At 45.1% G+C, this 22,467-nt stretch overlaps 1 protein-coding gene across 2 annotated transcripts in view; it reads left to right on the top strand.

Annotated features, from left to right (window-relative positions):
• Positions 1–22,467, top strand: part of LEKR1 (leucine, glutamate and lysine rich 1) — a 515,362-nt gene that overhangs the window by 7,683 nt on the left and 485,212 nt on the right. Inside the window, exon 1 of one of the 2 annotated variants that reach the window (XM_029615750.1) lies at positions 12,564–12,682. The exons of the other annotated variant lie outside the window; for it this stretch is intronic. The gene's annotated coding sequence lies outside the window, so the exon portion shown is untranslated. Of the gene's footprint in view, positions 1–12,563; positions 12,683–22,467 lie in introns of those variants that run through there. 2 annotated transcript variants of the gene reach the window in all.

Genomic DNA, 22,467 nt, shown 5'->3' with positions numbered 1-22,467 from the left:
CAGACTTATAGGTCATTCTTCATTGTGTGATGTGCTGGTTTTGTGTGTGGTAGGCCCTTATCGTCCGTGATTTCGGCCACATTGCAGCGGTATTATTAAAATTAGGGGAAGGGGAGGAGAATGGGCAGGGTTATCTCCCAGCAGCACTGCAGGCGATAATGTTTTTCATATTATCGCCGGGAGCACCGCGGGAAAATAATTACACCTTTTCCTGTGACGCTATAGGGGCGATAGTATGCAATGCGGCTGGCTGCCCACTATCGCCCCCGCCCCTTATTTTTTTCATTAAACATCATTCTGCTATAAAATGTAATGAATCTAGGGGTTAGATTGTGAGCCCTCTGGGGGTACAGAATTAACCTACAGTACCTGCACCTAATCTGCTTTGAAGTGCTGAAAAGCAAAATTAAAAAAAAAAAAGTTATAAAATTTGTGCTAAAACCAGAGTTAAAATTTATCCTGGGTTTTACTTTAAAGCACACGTTAAAAACAAGAGTCCCCACAGGATGCAGTGGGGGAAAGGTCTGGAACGGAGTTCAGATTTAAGAGACAAAGCACCAAGGGTGTTCTGCCCTACCCCGCCTATAGGGAAGAAGAGAGGAGGACTTGAGCCTGCAGCAGACAAAGCAGAGAACAGCCACTCCGCTCTTCCTACTCCAATCCCATCCTCCTATTCTGTGGAGGAGGGTGTGTGTGTATGTGTGTGTGTGTGTGTGTGTGATCCTGAAGCGGAACAAAGAACAGACACAAGGAGGAACTGAATGAGCCCAAGTTTGAAACTTGTTTGCGGCCATGGCAATCATTAAGATTTCAGTGCAACCCGTTGAAGCCTTCATGATTGACACTACTGCTCACAAGTTTCAACAATTGTTTGTGTCTGTTACTCAGGTCTTAATTTCTGGCAAAATGACCCAGATCAGGAATTCTGCCACCTTTTTTTCTGGGACCTAATGAAGCTGAGCAGAGCTGGCAGTGTGTGTAATTCAGTTGTGGCTCCCCTGAAGAAATGGAGTGTGAAAAGGATGTTTGCCAGGGTTGCCAGGTAATCATAAAAGAACAAGCGCTATTTTCAGAAAAAAAACAAGCCCAAAACAAGAGAGATTGAAACTACTTTTATTAGAATATATTTATACACAGAAAACACTTAAAAAAAATACTGTGTACGGAAGATATGAACAGTCTTTCTTACAAAGGTGATCTTCTGCAGGGAGAAGACATAAAATAACAAAAAACAATTATCTGAAATCAAAACTGATGTAAAATAAAAAGACACCGGCCCCACACACTCCTTTTCCCCCCCTCGCCAGCCCCTCCAAGCACATCTCTGGCCCCACACACTCCCCCCCATGCCAGCCCCTCCACATCTCTGGCCTCCACGCACTCCTTTCCCCACCAAACCAGCCCCTTCCAGCATATCTAGTCAGAGGTATAGCAGTGGCACCTTGTTATGTGCTATGGCACATAACAAGGTGCCACTGCTATGGACAGGCCTCATCGGCAGCAGCAGCAGCAGCCAATCACAGGAACAGCAGGGCACAAGTCCCGCCCACCAAGTCCAAGAAAAACACAATTGGCAGAAGAAAATCACCCAATAATAAGCAACCCGGTAATTGGGAAAAAAAAAGCGAATCGCTAGAAAATAAAGTCCAAACTCGCGGGAAATAAGCGAGGTTGGCAACACTGATGTTTGCATATATGTGTGTGAGAGACCAGCCTGTGTGTGTGTTTGGGGAGGAGGCAGTGTTGCCAGGTTTTCATGAAAGAACAAGCACTATTTTCCAAAAAAAAAAAAAAAAAGCCTAAAACACATGAGATTAAAACTACTTTTATTAGAAGGTATTTATACACAGAAAACACTTAAAAATACTTTTTAAGTGTAATGGAGGAAATACAGTGGCTTGCAATAGTATTTAACCCCCTAAAATGACCATCAGATTTTTGTGGATTACATGACATTACACAGATTGCTCCAGACAGTATGTGATAAAAGTAAATTTTTAAACTCAAAAGCCATTACTGAATAACGAATTGTATCTAGCCACCCTCCCCTGCAAGCCAGTTGTATGGCTGACTGGTGCCCCATCACTCCAGTCTCAGCCACTGAACTCTGTAGCTCCTTCAAAGTGAACAATAAAAACAACAGCCCCTCACACTCATCCCCCCCCCCCCCCCCCAAGCATGTCTGGCCCCCACACACTCATTCACCCTCCCCACCATATCCAAGCACATCTCTGGCCCCCTCAAACTCATTCCCCCTCCCAGCACATTCATTCCTCCCCCTCCAGGTACCTCTTCTTTTTGATTGTTGCCAGTTAAGTGCTTCATTCTCTTCAGGGTTTCAAGCCTACTGTGCTGCATAAAATCTTCCTTGGACACCAGACGCTGTAGCTTGCCATCAGTGACTGTCTGCCCATGTGCTCCTCTGACACTGGATACGCCTCATCGGTAGCAGCAGCCAATCACAGGGACAGCTGGACACAAGTCCCACCCACCAAACCCCAAAAAAACGCAATTGACAGAAAAAAATACCCAATAATAAGCAACCCGCGAATTGAAAAAAAAAATGAGTTGCTAGAAAAAGAAAGCCCAAACTCAAGGGAAATAAGCGAGGTTGGCAACACTGGGAGGAGGGGAGAGAGAAGGTTCGCACCCAGTCCTGGCCCTGTTCCCGCCCTCCACCGCCAGTTACCCACACTCCATAGTTCCACTTCCTTTTTGTCTACAAATTAAGCCCTAAATCTAATTGGATGTAAATTGAGTAGAGTAAATAAAGCATGCTAGATGGAAAACACGGTGAAAGGTGAGTTATCCTGAAAAATCCACACTAATTTAGAAAAGTGCTTTAAAAGGTTCTTTCAAACAGGAGTAAGTTGGAAGGAGTGTGGCCAAAATGTCCTTGCATGCAAGACTGCCATTGGGCATCCTGACTTGGGTACAATCTCACATTGAAGGCCATTTTGGCAAGGCATGCCAAGTGAAATCAAATGGTAAGCTCTCAAGGGAGGGTACCTACAGCTAAACAGTATGCACTGTTGTGTTTGCATCCCTAATGGCTGTAATTGCCTGTTCTAGAGAGCTTACCCTTTGATTTCACTTGGTATGTTTTGCTCAAATGGCCTTGCATGGGAGATTGTTGCCAAGTTCGGATGCCTAATGCCAGTCTTGTATGGAAGGCCATTTTGATTACACTTTTAACTTAACTTACCTCCTTACTCTTGTGTTTTATTATCTCCTTGGCCTGAGTTGGAGTAAAGGTTAACTCACATTCTGGTGGCCATATTATTCCATTGCTGTGCTCATGTGGTAGCATTTAACTGTTTCTACCACACTGAACACATCAATAGAATCACTTTGGCCACCAGAAATGTGAGTTTACTCCATGTCAGACCATAGAAGGCATTATATTTCCAGTGTAAGGTCTCTGGGGCTTGCACCTACAGCTGAACAAAACATGAGCTCTCTGGGGAGGGCACCTTCAGCTGAATAGTATGCACTTTGGTGCTGTGCATCCTGACTTTGTCATATTGTTCGGCTATAGTTGCTAGCCTGAGAGAGCTTACGCATTGTTTGGCTTTAGGTTCCAGCCCCAGAAAATGTATGTTGGAAATTTAAGTCTTTCCTGGATCTGAGGTGGTGTACCACACTGAGCACAATAGACAAAGGAATTAAATTTCCAATGTAAGCTCTCTGAGGAAGGCACTTTATTTTCCTGAACAACCAGTGGCATAGCCAGAACTGATTTTTTGGGTGGGCACAAGGGTAACATGGGTGAGCTGTAGCCATGCAGGTCTAAGACCTACTAATTGTATCCTTATTGATAAATAATACTATGTATTGCACCCTACAATGGCTTTCTAAGTAGTTTGCAACAGCCATTATGCATCAGGCATGAAACTTTAAAACATTTTACCTCAATTATTTCAAGCACTTATCAGCATTAAAAATTCCTTATTAATCCGTATTCATTTATTTTATATTTATTGCAGTTTATAAATATACAAGTATATCATGTAAAAAGCAAAGAAAACAAAAAGATCCAATCAATCATGTAATAAAACAAAAATCAATGTATTCTTTCATGAATCTTCTTTGCAGACAGCCAGAAATCATCATAACTACAATAAAATAGCATTAATCATCAGAACAGGTGCATAGCAGAGCTATGACAATTCACATTACAACCAACATGAAAAAAGATATTCAAATTCTGGTGTCACCTCAGAAAAAAATATCCCTCCACTGATAAACATTTTGTGAAGTAACAAACTCCTGCAAAAAAAGAGACATCTAGAACTTTGCCATACCATACAGTCTCAGCACTGACTCTCAGGACTCAAATAACTCTCAGGACACAGCACTGACTCTCAGGACTCAAATAACCTTATGAAAAAACAGCAATGCAAATTCTGCACCAGGCCCTAGAACATTAATACATTCACCTACTGGAATGACAGAACAAGCTACAGAGAAACTACATGCAAGCAGAAATACTGCATTTCAGTCACAGGCAAAACAGAGACCGACTCTTACCTAATATAGAAATAAGAAACTACAAATTAGAAACAGAAACATGCAGACAAAGCCAAAATAGAAAGCCTGAGAAACTAGACTCTGAACAGTGGAATACTGAAGAAAGCAAAATACAAAAATATAAGAAATGCACATTCCCAAAGATGGCAAATTCCAATTTATAAAATCTCAAAATGTTTTTTTCCCCCTTTGTTTTATCTTTGTATTTTTCTAATCAGTTGGTTCCAGTCTCTTTTTTTCCCACTTTTCCCTTGGTCATTTCCTAATTCCTTTCCGATTTCCATTCTTATACACACACAGATGCACATCCAGGCTCCCATTTTCACCCACAGACAGAAAACAGATGCACACTCAGGCTCCCATTCTCATCACATACACACACAACCCCAGGCTCCCATTCTCACTCACATACACCCCCCTCCCCCACCTAGGCTCCCATTCTCACCCACACGAACAGTGGGCCTTTTCATTAGGCACAGCCAAACTCCTACTTCTGCCGCTGCAGGGATAGGATCCCGTGACGGCCTTCCTGCTCCGGCCCTTCTCTTTGCCATTGAGGGCATGGGATCTTGCAATGGCATTGCAGCTCCAATCCTCCTCTTCACCGTCATGGGGATTGGATCCTGCAACGGCATTGCTGCTCCAGGCTCTGCTCCTCTTCCGGGCCTGAGTCCAAAATGAGTAGGCCATGGCCCATCTAGGCCCACCCGTGGCTGCATTACTGTGAACAGCTGGACATTATGTGCACTGTGCTGAAGTATGTTGCTGTTCAGCTGTTGCTGCCCATCCAGACAGCTTAGGCTTTGTTCATCTAGCTGTAGGTGCCTTCCCCAGAGAGAATATTATTTTATTTTACTTGCCATTCTTTTACAAAATGGCCTTGAATGAGAGAATGTGCCCAAAATTGGGATGTACATCACCAATCTCACATGTACTGCAATTTTGGCAAGGCATGGCAAGAAAAATCAAAGCATAAGCTCTCTTATTTTTATTTATTGATTTATTTAGGTATAAAACTTATATTCCATAATCTCTCAGCGATGCTGTCCACTGCGGTTCACATAATAACACATTTAAAACAGGATATAAAACAAATATAACCTTCAGCTGAACAGTATGCACTTTGGTGCTGTGCATCCAACTTTGGCGTCCTGTTCAGCTGTAGATGACTCCCCCCCTCCCCCCACCCCAGACAGTTTTTACTGTTTTTTTTTTTTTTTTTATAATTATCTCTTTATTGTTTTATCAATATTACACATAAAACATAAACATGTTTCTTCACATTTCCATAAAATAATTCTAACTTGGAAACAAAACAATTCAAATAATAATAATAATACATATTTTATCCATCTTCCCCAAGTTAGAAACTAATAATGCGGGGGGGGCCATCTTACAAATAAATTCCCATAATGCTCATTATGAAGGGACAACATTTTCTCTCATCTCAATAGCTTCTCCTAGTATTGGTTCTTGGTTACTCTTAGAACTAATCTTATCTCTCAAAAAATTTTCTAGCTGTAACGGTTCATTGAAACTGAATTTCTTACCCTGGAAATTAATAAAACATCTAGAAGGATATCTCAAATAAAAAGTTGCGCCTATTTCCAGGATCTTATTTTTCAGAGCCAAGAACTGTTTCCTACGGACCTGGGTAGATCTAGACACATCCGGGAACATATAAACCTTCTTACCACAAAATTGCAGGTCCTTATTTCTAAAAAATTTTTCCATTAACAATTCCTTGTCTCTCTCAGCCATAAAAGAGATAAAGAGAGTTGCTCTTTTATTAATAACTTCTATTGATTCCTCCAAAAATGTGGTAATTCCCATAGTACTTTCCTCATTTATCTTATCTTTTACATCAGATCGAGATAGAAAATAATGTATTTTAGAGAAAGTTGGTATATCTTTCTCTTCATACATTAAAATCTCTTTTAGATATTTTGTTAACATTTCTTTTGGGGACAATAATCTGGTTATTGGGAAGTTGACCAATCTCAAATTTTTTACTCTAACCAAATTTTCTAAATTTTCCAAATCATTATGTATTAAGATATTATCTCTAATTAATTCATTTTCCAAACTTTGCATGTTATTTATTTTCCCCGACACTTCATTCAACATTTCTTCTGCAGTACTCAATCTTTTACCCTGTTCTAAAATAGAAATTCTATTAACATTAATCAGTGATGTGAGAGAAGAATTTACTTGGGTCAAATTCAGATCTAATTTTACCAGTACCCTCCACAAGTCCGAGAGAGTTACATTAGCAGAATCCACAGAACTAATCTGTGTCTTACCAATGGTCACAGCTAGATTCCCCTCTTGTGCCTCAACTATAGAGTCATTGAGGCGAACAGAGGGGTCAGAAACCTCCACAGTGCTTTGCACTATTTTTGCATCCACACTGGTTGATTCCTTTACCTCAAGCTGTCCTTCTCTCGAATCCTTGTGCGGTTGAGGGGGAGTTGCTGCGTTGCCTGGACTTAACGAGGCTTCTGACGAGTCTCGCAAACTGTCCATTCTTGGCGGTCCTTGCCGGCTCACGTGGGCATCCATGGGTCCAGATCTTATTACAGTCCCGGCGGGTGAAGAAGTGGCAAACTTCGCTTTCCTCTTACGGCCCATTAAACCTTTGATATCTCCGGCTTCCAGTCAAATCCCAGTCAAAGCCGGTCTAAGCCGCGCGCGCCTTCGGCACGCGCCGGCGTCGGCTGCGCGCCGGCGTCTCTCGGGTTTTAAAGACCCGGGCTCCTGTTGATGACGTATGGACTCGGGCTCAGCTGGTGTTAATTGCTGGCTTTCAGGTACTCACTGCTCGATGGAAACTAGCAGGCGTTTCTTTCCCCAAGTCTCTAATCAGGGCGGCTGGTTGTCCCTTCAGCTCTCACCGGCCCCCACTGGTCTGCCGGCGTCTCTCGGGTTTTAAAGACCCGGGCTCCTGTTGATGACGTATGGACTCAGGCTCAGCTGGTGTTAATCGCTGGCTTTCAGGTACTCACTGCTCGATGGAAACTAGCAGGCGTTTCTTTCCCCAAGTCTCTAATCAGGGCGGCTGGTTGTCCCTTCAGCTCTCACCGGCCCCCACTGGTCTGCCGGCGTCTCTCGGGTTTTAAAGACCCAGGCTCCTGTTGATGACGTATGGACTCGGGCTCAGCTGGTGTTAATCGCTGGCTTTCAGGTACTCACTGCTCGATGGAAACTAGCAGGCGTTTCTTTCCCCAAGTCTCTAATCAGGGCGGCTGGTTGTCCCTTCAGCTCTCACCGGCCCCCCTTTACTATGTTAAGCTAGCTATAGGTGACTGCCCCAGAGAGCTTATGCTTTGATTTTACTTGTTATTCTTTGCCAAAATAGCCTTGGCTGCAAGAATTTGCTCTCTTGAGTGAGCAATTACAGCTAACTGAACAAAGTATAAGCTCCCTGAGGTGGGCATGTACAGTTAAACAGTATGCCAAAGTGAGGATGCACAGCACCAGTGTATTGTTCAGCTGTAGGTGCCTGCCACGAGAGTTTACATTGGAAATTAAACTCCTGGGTCCGAGGTGAAATAAACTCATTTTTGGTGGCCAAAGTTATTCTAGTGCTGTGCCCAGTACCTCACTGTGCACAGCAACAGTGTAACATGGCCACCAGAAATGTGAATTAAACTTTTATTCCTGCTGTGACCCAGGAGTTAAATTTCCAGCATTAAGACAGTGTGCGTTGTCTGCCCTTTAATGCACCTCTCTTCATTGCTGGGGAACAGCTAATGCCTTCTTTTACATTGGATTTGCATGCATCCATGTTAATTTTAGTGCTGGTTTTATTCCTGGTTTAGCATGCATTTTTTTTAGGAGTTAAAGCCCCTATTAAATACCAGAATTAACTTACCACAGAAAAAACATGAGCTAAAACAGGAGTAAAAAGCTGCACTAATATTAGCAAGTCTTATTACATTGGCCCCTCTGTACTCGTGTTCTAAAGAAAGAGTTAACTCCTGATGCAAAGAGTAAACTTTTGAAGCCATGGTCCCAACACCCAGACAAATATAGACACAGAGACCCCCCCCCCCCCCCCCCCCCCAATACAAAGTGATAGACATTTCACAAGCACACTGCATTCAGACACAGAGACAGACATGGACACAACACACCTAGACAGAAACACAGGCAGACACACTACACCCAGGGAGAGACAGACTACATCACACACAGACCACACCAATGCAGTCATCTTTCTCGATCAGCCAGCCAGTGCACCCTCCTTCAGGATCATTCATGCCTCCCCCACCCCACCCATTAGTGCATCCCCGTGCTAATGCATCAGTATTTTAAAAAAGTATGCTAACCCGAAAATGTGCAAACAAAAATGTGATTAGCATACACAAAACATGATTTATGCACAGAAAATATGTCATGCACAAATCATGTTTTATGTACTATAAATATGATTTATGCACAAAACAGGTTCTCCACAGCACGAATTCCAGGTTCAGCCCTATAGACTAAGACTAACCCCAAAACGTTACTCCACCTCTGACAAGGTGTTACATTTCCAGCATTAGGAAACATGAGTTAAGCCTATGCATCCTTCTGCATTGCAGGCCCAGATTTAGGCATAGGCAATAAAGGCAATTGCCTCCAGTGCCAAATGTGGATAGTTGGAGCATTGCCACCACTGCAATGCCAGTGTTACATCATTGGCCCCGCATCAGCACTAGCAGCAGCAACTGGAGAAATTCAGTGCAAGGCCTCTTGCAGCCGTTGCAGGCTGACAGGTCCTGCAGTGCAATGCTCTGCCTCTGGCACATATCTCCATGGTAACAGGAAGCCCTTGCAAGAGGAAGCAGAAGGATACCCAGGGCCTGACAGTGCACAATGGCTGCAGGAGGCCCCACACTGAATTTCTCCAATTGCTGCTGCAGCTGCTGCTGGAACTGGCATCAGTACTTAAAGGTAAGGAGGGGAGGGGGCCAACTGCTCTAAGAGGGGAGGATTTGAGCATGTGCGATTGGGGGAAGCGGGAGTGTTTTGCCCCTCCCCCTTCCTCTGGAAAGTGGGCCAACCTCCCTCCCACCCATTACCTATAGGCACACCCAATTTAAATCCAGCCTACTGTGTTGGGGAGCATTCACTAATACCTTGATTAACATGGGATTTGCATGGAAGAGTGCTAATTTGTGTGCACATTTTTACTCACGTACGCACATTTTTGCATAAATTGGGAGTAAGGTTGTGCACACTAAAATATGGGCACAACTGTGCATTAACATGTGCAATCAGCCGAGAGCATCTTATTACATCAGAGCCTAAGAGTTAAACATGCTAAAGACCTACCCTACAAGTAGTCTTAAACTCATAAGAAACAGGATGCCATCTACGCAAGCTGCATTTTCTGCCATTCGGGTATGTGGACTCTCTTCTGACATGTTGCTTCTGTAAAGGCTTTTTGAATAAAATCAAGCTTTCAATGGAATTAGTACTTCCTGTTCCCAGATTTTGGAGTTTATGAGGTACTGTAAGAGATGAAGAGATACTGTGTGTGTATACACATCATTCTGTTTATTTTATTTTTAAGGTTGGTAATCCTCCTACTTTGGCCAGGGTCCAAATGGTTTCATGGCCACAATTGGGTTGGGTGGCAGGATATTAATTCCCTATATTGTAGGTTCTCAAGGGAAATCTTGCCTCACAAATCTGTTACATTTTCTGAAGGGGTTAAAAATTATGTGGATTTTCAGAAGGCGTTTGACAAAATGCCCCATAAGAGACTACTGAGAAAATTAAAAAGTCACAGGATAGGAGACAATGTCCTTTTGTGAACTGCAAACTGGTTAAAAGATAGGAAGCAGAGAGCAGGTGGCAGGTCCCTCATATTGTTCAGATTCTCAATCTCAGCCAAGGTCAAGGAACCATCCTCAGCTCATAGAGGATAAGTGTTATGCATTATGGATCGCCCTTGTTGTTCATCACTTTGGAAGGTCATATGCCCAGGAAAATGGTATATAAAGCTTTTAAATAAGTAAATAGCTTGTCTCTATGATTGGATCTGAGCCATAAAGAGGCCAGGAAGTGACATTAGAAATGATTTCACTGATCTTAGATCTTAACATTCTTGAATTATCTCGGGATTACTTGTATGAAGTCCTAGTATGAATCCAATGTTTTTGGTTTGCAGTAATTGTTTTGTTCATTCAAACATCTTGTTTGAGACCCCTTTCAATCCCTGATATTTGATATCTATAGCTAGAAGACTCTGGGAATATATTGCCAGGTTTCGGGGGGGGGGGGAACACCAGAGAGCTCTGGATGCCAATATAACCTACATGGGTTAGAAGGGAGAGTAGATGGCTGTGTTTTCTCTTGCAGGCTGGAAGGTGGAGGCCAGAAAGGGGGATAGAAAACAGTATTGGGGAAGTAGCTGAAGAAGTAGGAAAGTTAGGCCTGGAGTAGGAAGTGGGTTGAGGGGAGAAAGTGTGTGATAGTCAGTCTAGGAGTAGAGAGGGAAAATCTATGTCAATGTGAGTCAGTGCAGAGAGAAAATTTGCATGCCGACAACTCCTTCAATCGATGCCAATCTGAGTTGGGGGGAGGGGGGAGTAAGAGTTTGCTTGTAACTCCTATGCCACTCAATACCAATCTGAATTGGAGTGTGGCGGGGTGGGGAAGGTGTTATGCACAACCTCCCATATCATGCTCCCCTGCAAACCAATCAATGCCAATTTGAGTTCTAGTTGAGGGAGATAAAATTTGTGCATACCCCTACCCACACCAATCTTAGAGTAACCTGAACGCAAAGGTTTCCAGATATGGTGATATCTATGTAAATATTATAGGAGTAATTTAATTTCAGACCGCATAGATTTAATGTCATTTATTCAAGGACTTCACATGTATTTATACATCTTATATTCCACAGCTTTCCTTTTGAAAATTATCCTACCAAAACTACCTGCACATATTTACACTTGCTAATGTGTGCTATAGTTTATTGGGGGAAATTACATGCATAATTTTGAAATTGCAAAAGTATGCACGTAAATGCTAACCCCACTTCAACCAATGCTTGCAGGAATGCATCTGTTCGCTGCGAAAAAAAGGACACATATATGGAACCTACATGCGTGCTTTTCCCTGTCTATTGAATAAGAAATTTTTTAAGGTGCCATGTCCACTGATAAAGCACTTTTTAACCTGTGAAAATAGTTTTGAAAATTACCCTTTATGTTGACAATAAAGACTTGCAGGCTCATTTTCAAAGGAAAATGTTACAACGCGTTTCCATTGAAAACGAGAGCTAGCGCACTGTGTGTACCTGTATAGGGACAGATATGGTTTGCAGAGATTTGAAAATGCAATCTCCACAGGTATTTTGACTGCCCAGCTCCCCTACCTGTTTGTCACCTTTTCATGTAAAGTTCGGGTGCTGTTACGTTTGCTCACACCCGAGGGTGGGCAATAATCAAATGCTTTATTGTCCCTATATATTACAAATTTATTAGAACCTGTGCTTTTATATTTTTGGTGCAATACAAAGTCAAGCCTCTCTCGCTATTCTAAACAACTGATTCAGAACCCTTTCCTAGTAACGACTTTATACCTAAACCTTTTGTACTGTAACGGTAACATCCTTTCAGTTGGCTGCGCCTATTGCACGATGGAAACTGTAGTTTTGTAGTAAATTGTGATGTGGAAGTGACGTCACGTGGGAGAGCATGTTGAAAAAGGTCTGTCAACTGAAACTGAGAAAAAATGTGCATATAACAATAAAGTAACTGTATTGATGTAGAAGAACTGCAGAACATTCTGCTACTAAAAATATTTTCTTTTTGCCGAGACAGACGTTCATTGTGTGACTAAAACCGGAAGAGACGTCACTATTAAGACTGAGCCCGCCGGACTTGTTGTTCACGTTTAGCTTGCTCTGTATCCTAGGGTTACCATGGCACTCCAGATCTCCAGTAAAAGCTCGAGCCAATCCTGGTTTTATTCCGTGCCATAGCTGGATTTGTAGTCCTGTTTCCTAAGAAAATCAGAGCTACAAGTGCATGCCCGCGATAGGACAAAACCAGAACTGGCTTAAAAAGTGACCCAGTCCTCTGCCATACCGATCTTCAGAGACTTTCTAGCTCAATAAATATTAAACGAAGTGAACTTTATTCATATTCTGGTAAGTATTCCCTATGTTTTCTTTATGTGCAAATTTGTATATTCTACAAATATTCCAGTTACATAGATCGATGCATAGATCAAATCATTCAGAGTTTCTGTATCGAGCTGGCAAAAAAAAAAAAAAGTTAATCAGTAAGCGAAGCATTAGCAGTACAGTTTTATTTTATTTTTATTTGTGAGGCAAGTGGATGGTATTTGCTGCCATGCATCTTCTATTTAGCAGTAAATATACGTAAAAACAAAAAGCAAGTTATCAGTATTGCAGTTGCCCCCGTGCTATATTCCCACAAAGCTAAAATACTATATTGGAAGACATTCTAATGCTCAGGAATTGAAGCAGATATGAATACTTGACAGGTTATATGATCAAGAGGAGGAAAGTCTACACTTTATAGTGCTCAGCAGTAAAAAAACTGTTTTCATGGATTTCTGAAAATAAAACGAACGGTTCCAGACTGCCCTAAAAACAAAATCTTATTTCTACCAATTAGCACGCAAAATAAAACAGTTACATGCCCCTTACTGTACAATTTACTGATCAGATTTCAAAAAAACAAATGGGGGTTTTCAAAACTCTTTCCATTGTTCATTACCTGATCAACCCATAATTGTGTACTGTTCCCATCTAACGTATTTTCTTCTTTCTTTTTATCAAGTATAGTTTTGTGGTTCTCATTTCAGAGTATAAAATTAGCAGTTTTCTTGAGCACTAATCGAACTTTGCCACAGAGGATAACAACCTCTTGCTGAAACAATTACAGTACATACAATTTATAAAATACTATGTACCTTTCAAAGAAAATGGCTTTACGATTACAAAAAAAAAAAATTTTGCAGCTCACAGACCTCTGTACCTGTTTTCTTCCACAGGTGATTCACTATTCGTTATTTTTGATGGCTTAGCAGGAAGTTTAGGGAGCAGCTGGGTGAAAGCATGTGGAAAAGAAGGCTCCAAACTATAGTGGAACATGCCTTTTTTTTTTTTTAAATCACTTTTATTTATTTACAGTATATAACACTACATTTTAATGCTACATTTACCTAGAGGGCCATTTCAACTTGGCTGATCTTTGACTTGGTCAAGCTGAAATGCATCTTACAGTTTTATAACTATTTGCGTAACCACTGTAAGTTGTAATTGTTCTTTATCTCTCTCACTAAATAAACATATATTGCAATATTAAAATTTCACAAAACCATGCAAATTAGGTGTCATAGTTTAAAAAAGGAAGTTGCTTTTGAAATTAAGTACAATACTGGATTAAAAAATTTACAGCATATTTTAATATCATATGGTAACCCTCTCCGCCCCATAGAGTTACTTATAGCAGGAAAAGAGGAATTAGTGGCATTAGAACTGTTTTTTGGGGGGAAGAACAACAGGGGGCAAGCCAAATTGGCATTTCCACACAAGGAGCCCTTGGAGATCTTATGGGGGGTGCGATTTGGGAGGTTTGAGAAATGGGGCACCAAAGTATTAGCTTGCTCCACCTCCCCTTCCCCAGGGATTTTAAGCTACAGCAACCAGCAAAAGTGAAAAAAAAAATCAGAACAACCTATGAGCTGGTATATGCTGATAAGCCCTACAGCAGCTCTGCTCCTTGCATAGATTTCCAATAGATTGGGAAGCCTGTGAGGGAGGAGTAGGACGGTATAAAGCTGAAATGGAAATCCCAAGAAGCCAAAACACTGTATGCAATTTAACACTAGAGAAAGAGAAACAAAGCAAGTTTACTTACCTTAAATGGTGTTTTCTGTAGATAGCAGAATGAATTAGCCATGTGAATTAGCTGAACCACAAATTGAACCCTCCGAATCAATTTATAACAAGTATATAATCTTCATAAACCCCAATACAGCGTGACTCATTTCAAACAACGTATAAGCAATATTTTATGATGAAAAGTTTTTTAGGGAAAAGAGAGGAACGTTTCATATATTGATATCATAAATCCCCAAAAGGGTAATATGATTATAATTATAATCATAAACGAACCTCCCCCATCCAATATTTTTCTTGAAAAAGATGTGATCTGAAAACACCAAGTGTGAACCTCTCTTGTACTTTTTAAAAAAATCTTCATTGTTAACGAGGGTGAAAATTCACTCCATCAATCATAGAAACAATAAATATAACTGTCATCCATTGTCATCCATTGATAACATCAGATAAGTCGGGATGTTGAAGGGGCTTAGAATTTAAGCCTTTTTTATGTTTTCTAATGCCTGAGAGGTCTTACACAAGCAAGTTAAGCACTCATAAATACCTTTTGGTATCATTACAATTTCACCGGGACAGTTATATTTATTGTTTCTATGATTGATGGAGTGAATTTTCACCCTCGTTAACAATGAAGATTTAAAAAAAAAATACAAGAGAGGTTCACACTTGGTGTTTTCAGATCACATCTTTTTCAAGAAAAATATTGGATGGCGGAGGTTCGTTTATGATTATAATTATAATCATATTACCCTTTTGGGGATTTAAGATATCAATATATGAAACGTTCCTCTCTTTTCCCTAAACATTTTTTTCATCATAAAATATTGCTTATACGTTGTTTGAAATGAGTCACCCTGTATTGGGGTTTATGAAGATTATATACTTGTTATAAATTGATTCGGAGTGTTCAATTTGTGGTTAACTAATTTCGTTAGGAATCCCTCATAAATCATTTGGTGCCCATTGTTAGTTTTGGTATCTTAGCCATGTGAATGACATCATCTGGCAGCATTATCCCAGGACAAGCAGGATGCTAGTCCTCACATATGGGTGACGTCAGTAACGGAGCCCTAGTGCGGGAAAACTTCTGACAAAGTTTCTAGAAACTTTTGACTGGCCCTGTGAGGCCACTGAGTATGCCCAGCATGCTATGATATTCTCTGCCATAGGTGTCTCACTTTAGTCTTCGTTTTTCCGCGCCGCTGGCTAGCAGCACGGACACCGGAGCCCCCTGAGAGTGCTCTCAGTTTTTCAATAATAACATAGTTATTTTTTCATAAATTCTCCCTCACGGGATCTCACTTGTCTCACCTCACCAGCTGGTGAAGTAACTTAGCGTTAAATTTCAAATAAACGCTACTTTCATTTTTCAGTCATCGACGGCCGTCGATGATACCATGGCGTCGGGTTTTAAAAAATGCCTGACTTGTAATCGAACAATGTCGGTTACAGATCCGCACTTAGAGTGCGTTCGATGTTTGGGTGATCAACATGATATTTCATCGTGTGAAAAATGCCAAGAAATGACACCCAAAGGAGGAAAACTGCGCCAAGAGAAAATCCAGTAACTCTTCAGTTTGCAGTTAATTCCCTCTCCATCCACTTCCAATAAGTCCTCACCAGTAGGTGCTTCTCAAATAGTTTTGTTAAAAACTGTTACAGTTTTGGCTGCAGTGCAACCGCCTCACCACCAGGGGTCCCTCTAGTGCTGGCTCTCCTGACAGGCCCAGGCCATCTCCCCTGTCCACTCTATGTTCTGGGTTGGCCCTTATAACCCTGCCTGACAGTTCCCTCGGTGCTTCGGCATCGAGCTCACCTGGGCTCCCTGCTCTAGCCTTGCGCGGCCTTTCCTTGCGCGGCCTTCGGGCCTTCTTCCTCGCTTTTCTTACCTGGCCTACGGGCCTTCTGACCTGCCTGCTCTGCTTACGGTGTGTGGCCTACGGGCCTTCTGTGTATGTGTGGCCTATGGGCCTTCTGACCTGCCTGCTCTGCTTACGGTGTGTGGCCTACGGGCCTTCTGTGTGTGTGTGTGTGGCCTACGGGCCTTCTGACCTGCCTTGCCCTGACTACGGTGTGTGGCCTACGGGCCTTCCGTGTGTATGTGTGGCCTACAGGCCTTCTGACCTGCCTGCTCTGCTTTCGGTGTGTGGCCTACGGGCCTTCTGTGTGTGTGTGTGTGGCCTACGGGCCTTCTGACCTGCCTTGCCCTGCTTACGGTGTGTGGCCTACGGGTCTTCTGTGTGTGTGTGGCCTACGGGCCTTCTCTGCCTTGCCTTGCTTACTGTGTGTGGCCTACGGGCCTTCTGTGTGTGTGTGGCCTACGGGCCTTCTGACCTGCCTTGCCCTGACCCAGCCTGAACCCAGACACTGCTACTTGCCGCCTGCCCTGACCCAGCCTAGACCAAGACACTGCTACTTGCCGCCTGCCCTGACCCAGCCTGAACCCAGACACTGCTACTTGCCACCTGCCCTGACCCAGCCTGAACCGAGACACTGCTACTTGCTGCCTGCCCTGACCCAGCCTGGAACCAGACACTGTTTCTAGCCTTCCTGTCTCTCTCCACCTGGAGCCACCCTGCTGGGTGGTGTTCACGACTCCTGACCGGAGCCCAAGCGTAACAGTATGCCGAAGCCCCAAATTTCCAGGTGAAGAGATAGGTCTTGTTACTACCGGTGAGCCAATTTTTTCTTTTTCCTTCTACTCACATTATGCCTCAGCCTCCAAGTTTTTATGTCTGTGCTTGTTGCCAGACTTTGAATTATCCCAGTTACAAGAACTGTCTTGCCTGTCAACTCTCAGACCAAGAACACTGGGTATGCAGTGGTTGTCATAAGAGGAACGTCTCAGTCTATCAGGAATGTTTAAATTGTTTAAATCCTAAACCAGGGTGGTGGAAATGCTCCTGTCTTCCGTGTCTGTTACCACCAGGCAAACCCTGCCCCCGTTGTTCTGCTTTAGGATCAGCTGTTCCATTAGAAAAAACAATCAACTCTCCTAACCGGTATTCTGCTTCTGGCTCCACTAAAACAGACATTTTAGCTGGCAGTTTGTGGATAGAAAAACCCAGGACTTACCTGGCCAAGAAGGCTTCTGTGACACCAGTGCAAGAGCCTCAGGAACAGGTTTCTCTCAAACGGAGAGAGTTGATTAACTCTAGCAGGGCTCTGCTTCCCACAGCTGCTGTTGAGACACTAACGAGCACATTCCCTAGACGTCCTAGAACTGCCTGTGCCTTCTCTAAACTGCTCCTCCAGAAACAAAATAAGGAGCCTCAGAGTTTGGCTCGAGGTATCAAGCCCACAGCAGTGCAACCTGTGTCTTCTATGTGCACTGCTTCTAACCTTGCTGCTCTGCCATCTGAGCCTGTTTCATCACCCCAAGAGGGGGCCAAGCCTGCTGCATCGCCCCAAGAGGGGGCCAAACCTGCTGCATCGCCCCAAGAGGGGTCCGAGCCTGCTGCATCGCCCCAAGAGGGGTCCGAGCCTGCTGCATCACCCCAAGAGGGGGCCAAGCCTGCTGCATCACCCCAAGAGGGGGCCAAGCCTGCTGCATCGCCCCAAGAGGGATCCAAGCCTGCTGCATCACCCCAAGAGGGGGCCGAGCCTGCTGCATCGCCCCGAGGAGGATCCAAGCCTGCTGCATCGCCCCAAGAGGGGGCCGAGCCTGCTGCATCGTCCCGAGGAGGATCCAAGCCTGCTGCATCGCCCCAAGAGGGGGCCAAGCCTGCTGCATCGCCCCAAGAGGGATCCAAGCCTGCTGCATCACCCCAAGAGGGGGCCAAGCCTGCTGCATCGCCCCGAGAGGGATCCAAGCCTGCTTCATCGCCCCGAGAGGGGGCCAAGCCTGCTTCATCGCCCCGAGAGGGGTCCGAACCTGCTTCATCGCCCCGAGAGGGGTCCGAACCTGCTTCATCGCCCCGAGAGGGGTCCGAGCCTGCTACAACGCCCGGAGAGGTGTTCGAGCCTGCTTCATCGCCCCGAGAGGGGTCCGAACCTGCTAAAACGCCCGGAGAGGGGTCCGAACCTGCTACAACGCCCCGAGAGGTGTTCGAACCTGCTACAACGCCCCGAGAGGGGTCCGAACCTGCTACAACGCCCGGAGAGGGGTCCGAGCCTGCTTCATCGCCCCGAGAGGGGTCCGAGCCTGCTTCATCGCCCCGAGAAGGGTCCGAGCCTGCTTCATCGCCCCGAGAGGGGTCCGAACCTGCTACAACGCCCGGAGAGGTGTTCCAGCCTGCTGTTTCATCCCGAGAGGGGCCCGAGCCTGCTGCACTACCCCGAGACGAGCCTGCTACACCGGTCCTGCTGCCACCCCCGGAGGGGCTCAAACCGGTACCACTAACAGACTTTCTGACTCAGCCATCTGAGCCTGTTGAATTGCTCCAGCTGTTGCTGCCCTCGGAGGGGTCTGATTTCATTTTTGAGTACCCCCTGCTAAGATGGGACCCAGGAGGAGGGGGAGGCCTTGCGGAGGGGTTACTGTTACAGTTTTGGCTGCAGTGCAACCGCCTCACCACCAGGGGTCCCTCTAGTGCTGGCTCTCCTGACAGGCCCAGGCCATCTCCCCTGTCCACTCTATGTTCTGGGTTGGCCCTTATAATCCTGCCTGACAGTTCCCTCGGTGTTTCGGCATCGAGCTCACCTGGGCTCCCTGCTCTAGCCTTGCGCGGCCTTCGGGCCTTTCCTTGCCTTGCGCGGCCTTCGGGCCTTTCCTTGCCTTGCGCGGCCTTCGGGCCTTTCCTTGCCTTGCGCGGCCTTCGGGCCTTCTTCCTCGCTTTTATTACCTGGCCTACGGGCCTTCTGACCTGCCTGCTCTGCTTACAGTGTGTGGCCTACGGGCCTTCTATGTATGTGTGGCCTACGGGCCTTCTGACCTGCCTGCTCCGCTTACGGTGTGTGGCCTACGGGCCTTCTGTGTGTGTGTGTGTGGCCTACGGGCCTTCTGACCTGCCTTGCCCTGACTTCGGTGTGTGGCCTACGGGCCTTCCGTGTGTATGTGTGGCCTACAGGCCTTCTGACCTGCCTGCTCTGCTTTCGGTGTGTGGCCTACGGGCCTTCTGTGTGTGTGTGTGTGGCCTATGGGCCTTCTGACCTGACTTGCCCTGCTTACGGTGTGTGGCCTACGGGTCTTCTGTGTGTGTGTGGCCTACGGGCCTTCTCTGCCTTGCCTTGCTTACTGTGTGTGGCCTACGGGCCTTCTGTGTGTGTGTGGCCTACGGGCCTTCTGACCTGCCTTGCCCTGACCCAGCCTGAACCCAGACACTGCTACTTGCCGCCTGCCCTGACCCAGCCTAGACCCAGACACTGCTACTTGCCGCCTGCCCTGACCCAGCCTGAACCCAGACACTGCTACTTGCCGCCTGCCCTGACCCAGCCTGAACCGAGACACTGCTACTTGCTGCCTGCCCTGACCCAGCCTGGAACCAGACACTGTTTCTAGCCTTCCTGTCTCTCTCCACCTGGAGCCACCCTGCTGGGTGGTGTTCACGACTCCTGACCGGAGCCCAAGCGTAACAAAAACGCGTCGACTGGAGACTTCGGGAGGCAAATCCTCGCCTACGCCATCGACATCATCGATTCACTCAGTGGTAGAGGTAAGGCCCAAACATAAACATCGCCACTGACAGGCCTCGGCCTCACCTTCGACACCTATCCGTGAAGAACCGATCGAAAAGCGGACTAAACATACCGATACTTTGATGCCTGATAGGCCTACCAAGGCAGATATACCGCAAACAGCATCGTCTCCACCTACACCGCTGTCTACTCCGATGCCGCAGTACTTAACCGCATTTATAAGGGAAGCAGTCCTACAAGCTATTAAAGAAAGTTTACTGGTGCCTGCACCGATGCCGGTGACATCTGACTTGTCTAAGACGTCACCGATGCCGGCACAACCAGTGTCGATGACTGAGTTACCAACGACACCGATTCCGGGAAATCTCCCGATGCCGGGTACGATCCCGATGCCGGGCACCGTCTCGATGCCGGGCACCGTCCAGTTGACGAGCACCGCCCCAGTGCCAGATCCATTCTCGATATCGAGCACCGTACAGACAACGGATTCTTTCCTGAAACCAGGACCCTTTCCGATATCGAGGGACATATCGATGCACCGTACAACAGCTTTCTCATCGATATCTACATCGATGTCTCCTATTTCTTCCAGTATGGCATCGTTGTTACCCTCAAATCAGATTCAGACATCCACGATGACGCGTACGGGATTTTTCTCGATGCCATCGGTTCCTGATCCAAACTCCACGATGCCATTGATGCCACATACAACATTGTCGATGCCAGGGCCTTCTGGGGATACAGTATCGGCGGAATCAGCATTATATTCAGCAATACATAGAAAATATCAAGATTTACTGGATTCTTTACTGGCAAATCCAGTAGAAGAGGACTCTTCTCCTCCAGAGCCCATTCCAGGACCATCTAGTGTGGCTCCTCCTTCTGCTCCTGGAAAAACACGACCACACACTCCAGATTACGACACATGGAGTGATTCACAGTCAGACACTTCTGAAACTTTTATGTCTGACCCTTCTCCACCACACCCAAGAAAACAGTCCCCACCAGAGGACCTCACCTTATCTGCCTTTGTTCAAGACATGGCTGACTCTATCCCCTTCAAGTTAGAGTCTGAGCAGGATCTACGTCATCAGACCCTTGAGGTATTGCAATTTGTTGATCCTCCCAAGCAAATTATGGCAATACCCATACATGACGTTCTCCTTCAACTTCAACACAGAATGTGGGAACATCCATGTTCAGTTCTTCCCATTAATAAAAGAATGGACTCAACATACTTAGTCCAAACTGCACCAGGATATCAGAAATCTCAATTACCACATACTTCAGTGGTTGTTGAATCCGCACAGAAGAAAGCAAAGAGAACAAGAGTGCATTCTTCTAATCCTCCTGGGAAGGACAACCGTTTTCTGGACAATCTAGGTTGTAAGGTATTCCAGGGTGCTATGCTAAATTCCAGAATAGCTGCTTATCAGCTATATATCACCCAATACCAACGAAACCTCTGGAAGCAAATGGAGGATTTCATTCCATCTCTTCCCCAAGAATACAGAGAGTCAGCACAAAACCTCATCCACAAGGCTTTTGAAGCTGGAAAACACGAGGTACGAGCTGCATACGATTCTTTCGAGACATCATCAAGAATTGCAGCTTCAGGAATAAGTGCCAGAAGGTGGGCCTGGCTTAACGCATCCGACCTTAGGCCATAAGTCCAAGAGAAATTGGTGGACCTCCCATGCGCAAGAGACAATTTATTTGGCATGAAAGTCCAAGAAGCAGTCTCCCAACTGAAAGAACATAATGAGACCTTAAGACAGCTCTCCTCCCTACCTCATGACTCTACTACCCATGCTGCTCGACGAACCCAAAGGAGGGAAATGAAGAAACCTTATTATCGTCAAAAACGATTTTACCCTCCTGCAAACAGGCCTAGACAATCAAGGCCTCAGCACAGACCTCAGCCTCGTGAACAAAGAGCACCCAGGCCCCAGCCTGCTACTCAAACAGGTCCTGCGACAGGCTTTTGAAGGCATCTCCAGGGAACTCAGCCACTCAGAAAATCCTCGATCAGAACTCCCTGTAGGAGGCAGATTATCCAAATTTTACAACACTTGGATAACAGTAACAACAGATCAGTGGGTTCTGTCCATAATATCTCGAGGATATCAACTCAATTTCCTCTCAATTCCAACAGATTTCCCACAGAGTTACATTCATCCCAACGAAACTCACATTTCTCAACTTCAAATAGAATTATCCACCCTTCTGAAATCCAGGGCTATAGAACCGGTGCCCCGGTCTCAGCAGGGGAGAGGATTCTACTCCCGATATTTTCTCATTCCAAAGAAAACAGGATGCCTACGTCCCATTCTAGACCTCAGAAATCTTAACAAATTTCTCAAAAAGGAAAAGTTCAGGATGGTCTCTCTAGGCACCATTCTTCCCCTTCTCCAAAAAGAAGATTGGCTTTGTTCTCTGGATCTCCAAGACGCCTACGCTCACATTCCAATATTCCCTCCTCA

The sequence above is a fragment of the Rhinatrema bivittatum genome, chromosome 9, assembly GCF_901001135.1.
Source record: "Rhinatrema bivittatum chromosome 9, aRhiBiv1.1, whole genome shotgun sequence".
Classification (NCBI taxonomy): Eukaryota; Metazoa; Chordata; class Amphibia; order Gymnophiona; family Rhinatrematidae; genus Rhinatrema; species Rhinatrema bivittatum.
This window is presented reverse-complemented; position numbering and strand designations above follow the sequence as displayed.